The sequence below is a fragment of the Sinocyclocheilus anshuiensis genome, unplaced genomic scaffold (assembly GCF_001515605.1).
Source record: "Sinocyclocheilus anshuiensis isolate Anshui unplaced genomic scaffold, SAMN03320099.WGS_v1.1 scaffold665, whole genome shotgun sequence".
Taxonomy (NCBI): domain Eukaryota; kingdom Metazoa; phylum Chordata; class Actinopteri; order Cypriniformes; family Cyprinidae; genus Sinocyclocheilus; species Sinocyclocheilus anshuiensis.
Window position 1 is genome coordinate 801,653 of NW_015537961.1, and position 9,531 is coordinate 811,183.

Sequence of the window (9,531 nt, forward strand, 5' to 3'; positions counted from 1 at the left end):
GTCAAGAGCTCAGTGACAGCTGCAGTGCCACTGATCTGGACAGCAATGCTATATTAATAAATAATAATAATTGTTTAATTTATATACATAGAACCTTTCCATAGCTCATGGTTGCCTTATAAAAAAAATCAACCAAACATAACTGCAAAAATCATTTTAAAAATAATGTTGCCACAATACAACAACTTAAAGATGAAGTGTCATAAATTAGTGATAAATTAGTTTAATTTATATAGCACTTTTGCATAGCTCAAGGTTGCTTAACAGTAAAATAAAAAATAAAAAAAAATTCAAATTTAACCACCAAACATAATTGCAAAAATAATTACATTTTTATTTTGCGACCATAACACAACTTAAAAATGAAGTGTCAAGTACACACCAATAATAATATAATAATAGTCCCATTTATAGCATCTTTCCATAGCTCAAGGTTGCTTCATAAAATAAAATAAATAATAAAATAAATAATAAAATATTAAAATGTAACCACCAAACATACTTACAAAAATATTGTTCCACAATATCATAAAAATAAAAAAGAAATAAAATAAAACATTTAAATTTAACCACCAAACAATTGCAAATTGTTATTTATTTTTTTGCCATTGCTATAAAGTTGCTAAGGTGTTCATGCGGTTTGCAGCAGATGTAACAGCGACTGTATTCCTGCAACAGAACAGACATGGATAAAGCCAGGCTGAACTCTTTACATTTGCAGTCATGTGCTCAAACAAATGAGATCAGCCTGTATGTTGACACCAAGCGGAAGCATAAAGCCCAGAGCTGGACGGACATCAGAGGCTGTGTGGAGGTCCACTGCACATACGCAACCTCCACGTGTAGCCCTACATGTCAACGATCAGTCACGTCAGTCTCAGTAACACTCCTGCTGATTATGTCACATCTCAAATAAGGCTTGTTCTCAGTTTCAGCAAGATCTGGGCTCAGACATGGGCACCTTGGAGGTGAGATGCTTTCTCTCATTTTGCAAGCTGTTTGATTGTTGTGCATCACTGAGAGGGAAAAAGAGACAAAGATATAGATGATGCCAGCAATAATTTAAGATATCAATATAGTAATGTGTTTGAAGAATCTACTTGCACTTGCAAAAGCTACTCTTTCTCTCTTTTTGCTATCAGAAAAAGTCCTTCCAGAAGAACTGCCTCATATTGAGAACATTTAAGGCCAACATACTCGAGTATGTGAATGCAAACACTTCTAGCAACTCAAACTTGATTCATGGGTCGTTGCATTACGTGTCAAAGTGCAATTCGTAAAGCAATTTGCATGCAAGGCATTGCATTCTCAGTTAGTTAATTTAGTTCGATTGTTCTTGCAATGCACTGAAACATCCATGTATGGGTTTGCATGCTTCAAATATTTATATAATAATAATAATTATTAAGAATGGTCCTCAAAAGGCCAGCTTATTTGTACTGCATGCAACTTCCTACTTCACCACCAAACATGCTGCCCAAATATAATAAAAAAAAAAGTAAGTAAAGATGAGTTATTATTACATTATATTAAATTATATCAATATATTATTAATATTAATCAATTAAAAAATGACCAAACAAACAACTGCAAAATGATTTGATTTTTGTTACCTGCATACAAACATTTTAAAATGAAGTGTCATTTATGCACCACTATTTTTATTATTATTTATATTTTATAGCACCTTTCCACAGCTCAAATTTGCTTTAAAATAAAATTAAATAAAATTAAATTAAATTTACCCACCAAAACTAACTGGAAAAATAATTAGATTTTTATGTTGCCTCCATACCACAACTTAAAAATTAAGTGTGTCAGTTATGCAGCACTAATAATAATAATAATAATAATAATAATAATTTCAATTTATACAGTACCTTTCCATAGTTCAAGCCTGATTTAAAATAAAATAAAACAAAATAGATTTTTATATTCCCATGATGGCGTTGTTGGTACCACTCCTTGATGATGGTAATACTACTAATAATAAATAATAATGGTAATAATATTAAATTAGAAAATGTTCCAAATGTGTCCGGCTACGCTGATAACCATCTTAAACGACTGAAATGAAACATATGTGAGTCTCAGTCTTGCCAAATGACGAAATGCTCTACTTTTGATTTGTGGTCAGATGCGTAGACATTTCTCAAGATCGTTCCCTCAGATCCAAATTTAAAACAAGAACAATGTGTCCATTTACAATCAGCGGCACCAGAGGGGAAGAACGCAGACAGCAGGGCTGAAACAATGCAGCGCTCAAGCCTGTGCAAGTCATCAATGCATCTCTGTAGCGCAACAACCCTGCTTTTGTGCTGCTTCGCTCAATCAAAACTAGATTTGTCTCAATCGGAAGTCAATTAGTGACATTGGGACTCACAGACTTATCTGAAGCAGGAACCCAAGCCGTATCTATAGCAACTAGAACCAGTGTTGTTTTAGTGACAGACTATCATAGTTTTTATTAAATATCTTCTGTAGAGCTGCTTTATTGCTGAATCGGATTTGTTTCATAACTCATGAACTCTGTGACATCGACATGAACTGAATTGAATCAACATTGCATTTTCTATTGCCTTCTGTAGAGCTTAAGGATGAAATTGTATTTGTTTCATAATTAAAAAACGTTGCAACATTAATACTGTTATTTATTGTTTATTATCACTATTTGAAACAATCTGCATTGTATATAAGGCTAAAACTTACTTGACTTAACATTTTGAATTAGCTTTTATTTTTTACATTTTTCGTTTTCATTAAAATTTTTAAAGTTTTCATAGTTTTGTTGTTTTTGTAATTTTTAGTAGTTTTCTTTTAACTATATAGCTTTTATTAATTTTATTTCGGTATTAGTTTCAGTTATTTTAGTCCATCAAGTTAAACTAAATTTAAATGAGAAATGCTGACTTGGCAACTAGCTGAAATAAAAGAAAAAAAAAATCAAGTTTTTATACTTTATTTCAGTTAAAGATTATTTTTCATTTTAAGTAATGAGATACATTGAGATACAATTAAAGATTTTATTAATATTTTGAATAATTTTTTTTTTTTTTTTACAATTTCATTTTAATTTTAAAGTTTCATTTTCATAAAAAGTTAATTTTGTTGTGTTTTTATCATTTTGAGTATTTTTTTTTTTTTATATATCTACATAGTTTTTATTTATTTTTATTTCACTTTCAGTTTTAGTTATTTTAGTAGATCAAGTTACACCAAATTAAAACGAGAAATGTTGTCTTGGCAACTAGCTGAAATAAAAAAGTTTTGATTTGATGTTTTTTATTTCATTTTTATTTCAAGTAACAATTAAATTTGTTTGTGGTTTTAGCAGTTTTCTTTGAGATACTATTATAATTTTCATTATAATATTTATTTTACTTAGAATTTTTTTATTATTTTTCGTTTTAGTTTTATTATTTTAGTACATTTTTGCTTATTTTAGTAAATCAAGTTACACTAAATTAAAATGCGAAATGTTGCCTTGGCATCAACTAGCTGAAATAAAAAAAGTTAAAGGTTTTTTTAATATTTGATCAAGTAACGAAAATGTGTGTGTGTGTGTGTGTGTGGTTTGAGTTTTCTTTGCGATAACAGTATAATTGTATTCATATTTTGAATTTGTTTTTATTTTATTTTTCATTTTAATTTTAGTTGAGTTTGATAGCTTTGTAGTTTTTAGCAATTTTATTTCAGTTTTATTATTTTAGTACATTTTTAGTTATTTTAGTACATCAAGTTACATTACATTAAAACTATAAATGTTGCCTTGGCAACTAGCTGAATTTTACTTCAGTTAACCTTTATTTTTTCAAGTAACTTTTTTTTTAGCGGTTTTCTTTGAGACACTATTATAGTTTTTATTAATATTCTTAATCAGTTTTTATTTTTCTATTTTAATTTGAAAGTTTCAGTAGTTTTGCTGTGTGTTTTTAGCATTTCTAGTTTTAGTTAACTATAATAACCATCTAGAGACTTTACCAGTCATCAAACACCGAACAATGTGTTACAAGCCTCTCAGAGTCTCTACATTCATCTCAATATAAAGTGCGCCTCGCGTGGCAATCAAGCCAGAAGGAAATGGACCGGCATGAGGTCACGTTCTGTGGTCATCTATGTAATGCTGGAGCCCAGTTTCCCACTTACTGTACTCTGGACTTTTTACCCCCTTCAATTACTGTGATGGAGGGTTTAACCTTTGACCCATGATGTAATCGCCGTCGGTCAGGTGGCTGCAGCCTTCATTACGCAGGAGGTTTATGAGAAACATCAAGAGGTTTGGTTAAACACAAGGACGCAGCTGTGGAAGCGCAAACACTGTGAGTCTTTCTCGCATTTCTCACCCAACAGGTATGACGTTTAATCGCAGGAAATGTGTACAGCCTGTAAGCTGTAATCAGAGAGCCAGACGCACCAGACCGTCTGCTGATGTAACGAGCGAATTCTTGCCTTTCTCTAGATGCGCAAATTGGTACTGAGCCACGCTGGCGAAAAGCATCCTCAGCAATCCTATTAGTCTGTGTCTGTATGTTTTTATAGGTGTTCGATAAGAGATAAAAATCAAGAATATCTTAACTGCATGTACTGTTGCAAAATGTAAACTATATTATCTGCTAAATGCAACTTTAAGGCATGAAGATATTATAAACATTAACATCAAAATGTTCTTTAAAGCTGCTTAGAAGCAATGTGTATTGTGAAAAACATATGAATGAATTTTACTTGACTTTGTCGAGTCGGCGTTTGTGTTCATCCTCTCTCAGATGGAAGAAGTTTTTGTTGTTCGGTTCCAGGCATCGTCTGAATCTCCGAAACATCATCTAGGGCAATAAAAAGATAACAGATGAGCACATGTTTGTGCACACACATCACACCGGTGTGTGTCTGTAGAAAGTGTGTGTTGGATCAGATGGAACTTGAAGTTTATTTAGCAAATGCACAACAATACAGCATGCAGCAATACTTCCTGCCAATGAAATGCTGTTTATGCAAATTTTAAATAAAATAAAAATAATTTAAAAAAACTAAATAAATAAAATAAAAAATATTACCCAACAAACATAAATGTAAAAAAAAAAAAATTTGAATTATATGTTGCCACCATGTTGATGCTGCTACTTGCCATGCCATTGCTATATGGTTGAAATAAAATAAAATAATAAAATAAAATAAAATAAAATAAAATAAAATAAAATACAAAAAAAATACAAATAAAATAAAATAAAATAAAATAAAAAATAGTTACCCAGTAAAAATTAATGCAAAAAAATAATTGCAATTATATATTGCCATCATGGTGATGCTGCTACTGGCCAGGCCATTATGGTTGCTGTAAATAAATAAAAATAATATAAAATAAATAAAACAAAGTACAAATTTAATTAAATACTCACCAAAAATAAATGCAAAAATATGCTATATGGTTGCTTTAAAATAAAATAAAAAAGACAATAAAAATAAAATAAATTAGGTGTTCTGTGGGTTTGTAGCATGTTGCTAGGGTATTCTTGTTGCTGCACATGTTGCGTCTGCAAATAAAATAGATAAGATAGAATTACAAAACATTTAAGGCAAGAACCCCAAACAAATCACTAACCGTAAGCATTAATAATTTTCTTACAATTTATGATTTACAAATTGGTGCACAATAAAATATGTGGGAAAATTTCATAGGCACTGTTTTGGATCCTCAAAGAATCTTTCATTGAACCATTTTTGCCTTAGCATTAGGAACATTTTTATAATCTGAAGAACCTTTTGTGGAATGGATGTTAAAGATTCTTCATGGAACAAGAGATGCCGACAAAGAATTGTATTTTTAAGTGAGTATAAAAGTCACTTGAAGAGGCAAAGGCTTGTGGACGAGATCCTACATGTTGTGAAAGCGAATGTGTTTCTTCATACAGTAATGGACAAATGTTTGTGAGCCTTGAGACAGGCGGCGAGAAGACAGCTGGAGAACACACGGCTCAGCATCTGCTATCCTGCTGAAGTCAGTGTGCCAGGTGCTCGAATCAGCTGTTTAAATCCCACATTCATCTGCACAGCTGATGGCTCGCTTTTCAGCATCACACTTGCAGCTCAATTTAAATGTGCACCAAATATTTTTTATGTTTTTCACTGGTATACAGCAATGGTCTATAGTTATAGACTTCAAACTATTTATAAAATGTTATATAAACTTAAATGAAATGAATATTAAATAAATAAAAATATTAAATAAATAAACTTTATACTATTTATAAAATTGAAAACCAATTTATAATTAGTTTTCAGCTGGTTTTGCTTCAGGACAGATTTTATATTGAGATCAAGTAGCATCACAGTATCTATAGGGCTGGGTTTTGACACAAATTTCACGATTCGATTCTCATTCACAAGCTTGCGATTCGATTACCAATTCGATTCAATGTCGATTATTTTGGATACAGTACATGCCAAATGTTCTCAAGGAAAAACAAAATCTCTCAACTAATGCTGTAAAATATACATGAGAGTCAGTTGGTACATTACTTGTACAAAAGTAGCAAAACTTCTTTAAAATCAAACATAAAACTGAACAGAAGCCCAACAGTATGCAAACATATTAACATGACAGAGGCAGAAATGGTAAATCGACAATTTTGTAAAAGCAGAAGTGTGATTTACCAGCCAAACACAATGAACAAACCAGGGTACTTTTCATTAACTAAAACTAAAACTATTAAAATATTTTTGTTCATTAAAATAAAGCTGAAATAAAATAAATATTTAATTAAAAAAAATTTAAAATGAGAATTCTACCTTGGCAACAATCTGAAATAAGTTTATGTTGAAGCACTAAATTTACTAAATGAAAATAAATAAAAACTAAAACCCGAAATAAACCTGAATATTAATTACAAACGAATAATATTAACTAATATTTAAAAAAATGTATATAAAAATGACAAAAGCACATACAAATGACTAAAAATTAAAAATAAAAGTTAATTCTAAATATTAATAAATTATAATGTTATATAAATAATACTAAAATAACACTGGAACAAACACTAAGCAAAATATTGTATTAGTATTATCCTTCAGCGTCAACAACAAAATGTATGGTATTTTGCTACTGTATATGATTTATTATGGTTATCAGCATTTTATTATTTTCATTTACCACTGCTGTCTGTGACCGAACAGAACAGACTTGTGAAATGATTTTTGGTCGTGTGACACCAAGTGAAAACCACTGATATATTAATTATTTTCAACTCTTATGAGTGGACGCAATATTAAACAGTACTATTAATCTCATTATGTAGCTGATAAAACTTTAAATCGAACAAATTAGTGTTTTCAAAGCAGAACTTTGTACTGCATTTACTTTAAAGAAACGAGAGAATTCAATGGTAACTTGTCAGAAAAAGGCTGTGGCTAGCAGTCATTCATTTGATTAGGGGTCGCCACAGCGTGCGTCCCTTTTGAATTACTGTGTGCAGAAAAGGAGCACTGTTCATATAATTACCCCTAAATTAGGGGAAAATGCATGATCCAATCATCTAGCCCTGGAATTAGATCATGTGTCATGACATCATCCTTCTGTCTTTCTCCGTCTGACCGAAGCTTGTTAAGGAAAGTTAGATTAATATATTAAATCATGTCATACTTGTGTTGTACGGGTCTTTAAGGCTTCTCTTCCACCAACACTGAACGAAAAATATGTTCCTCTTAACTCATATCATAAGCCATTTAGCATTACTATTAATATTATTAAAATGACCCACACAGTGACTCACTTTTAAACTGAAACAATCACCAAGCAGACGTTTGAGAAATACAGAAACACTGCATTAAAGCCACATGTCAAAATGAGTTTGAATGCTAGAGGCCATGACGAATAAAACCATCTGAAAAGAGTAGTGCACTTCCAGAATAAAAGTTTCCTGATCATTTACTCACCGCCATGTCATCCAAGATTAGGGCTGCACGATTAATCGAATGCGATTGTCATGCGCATCTTGATAGTAATGTCGGTTCTGTAATCAGCAGTAAATCATCACGTGCTTTCAGATGGAGCAGCATTTACTACATAGCTGTAGTTCACTGACAAGCTATGCAAAAAAATCGCAGACGATTTTATTGCGCGATTATGAAATCGAAGAAATCGTTCGCGATAATGACAGCTGTTTGCATAGCTTCTCAGTGAACTACGGCTCTGTGAAGTAAATGCTGCTCCATCTGAAAGCATGTGAAAATACCACATTTAATAACATATTTTTACTCCAAACTCACTTCATAACGTCAGTCGAGTGTTTGAAATAAATCCGTCTGTGAGATGATGTGGCTTCTTACACAGAACATATTTCATAGTATTCCAAGAAGTGATAAAGGCTATGTCGATTAGCATTGCATTATTATATACTTTATTATAATAAAAATTATAATAAGACGAACTCAGATAAACCATACATTGTCGTAGTCGTGTGTTTATTAGTCACATTGAATTAATGAAAGCAGTTAAATCTTCTGTTTATCTAGCTACCACTATTGGCATTTCCTGGGTTTCTTCTGCGGGGCGTATTTGGAGTTTCAGCACGAGAGCGCCCTCTGGCCTTCGGATGGATATTTACTGCTGATCACAGAACCGTGCTGCACTGAAAGATACGCATGACAATCACAGCTGCTGTCGAATCGCGATCTCAATTCCAATTCGATTTATCGTGCAGCCCTATCCAAGATGTTCATGTCTTTCTGTCTTCAGTCGAAAAGAAATGAAGGTTTTTGAGGAAAACATGCCAGGGTTTTTCTCCATATAATGGACTTCAATGGGGACCAACGGGTTGAAGGTCCAAATTGCAGTTTCAGTGCAGCTTCAAAGGGCTCTAGCCGAGGAATAAGGGTCTTATCTAACCAAACCATCCGTCATTTTCTTTAAAAAATTACAATTTATATACTTTTTAACCACAAATGCTCGTCTTGCACTAGCTCCACGTTGGAAAGGTCACGCGCGGTTAGCTCTTCGGTTCAGAAAGAGTCGAGCAGGGTGGAAAAACTCCATCTCCTTTTCTCCTCCAACTTCAAAATCGTCCCACATTGCTGTTTTAGCTTTTTTTTGTAAAGGCCGTTTGACTTTCTTTGCACGTTCGCTTCCGTAACGCGTGATCTTCCCAACGTGACTATGTAATGCGTGACGTCCAGCTAGTGCAAGATGAGCATTTGTGGTTAAAAAGTACATCAATTTTTTTTTATTTTTTTTTTAGAAAATGATGGATGGTTTGGCTAGATAAGACCCTTATTCCTCGGCTAGAGCCCTCTGAAGCTGCACTGAAACTGCAATTTGGACCTTCAACCCGTTGGTCCCCATTGAAGTCCATTATATGGAGAAAAATCCTGGAATGATTTCCTCAAAAACCTTCATTTCTTTGCGACTGAAGACAGAAAGACATGAACATCTTGGATGACATGGGGGAGTAAATTATCAGGAAATTTTTATTCTAGAAGTGAACTAATCCTTGAAGTCCCGGAAACAACATTACAGCAGTGCAATGGCAGCCCAGTTGT

At 32.5% G+C, this 9,531-nt stretch overlaps 1 long non-coding RNA gene across 1 annotated transcript; it reads right to left on the reverse strand.

The window, feature by feature from the left end:
• Positions 1 to 946: 946 nt before the first annotated feature.
• LOC107667185 (uncharacterized) lies at positions 947 to 5,516 on the reverse strand. The gene is made up of 3 exons (XR_001631763.1): positions 5,394 to 5,516; positions 4,723 to 4,820; positions 947 to 1,016 (listed from the first exon to the last, which is right to left on the reverse strand). It is a non-coding gene; the product is annotated as an uncharacterized LOC107667185 (long non-coding RNA).
• Positions 5,517 to 9,531: the final 4,015 nt, after the last annotated feature.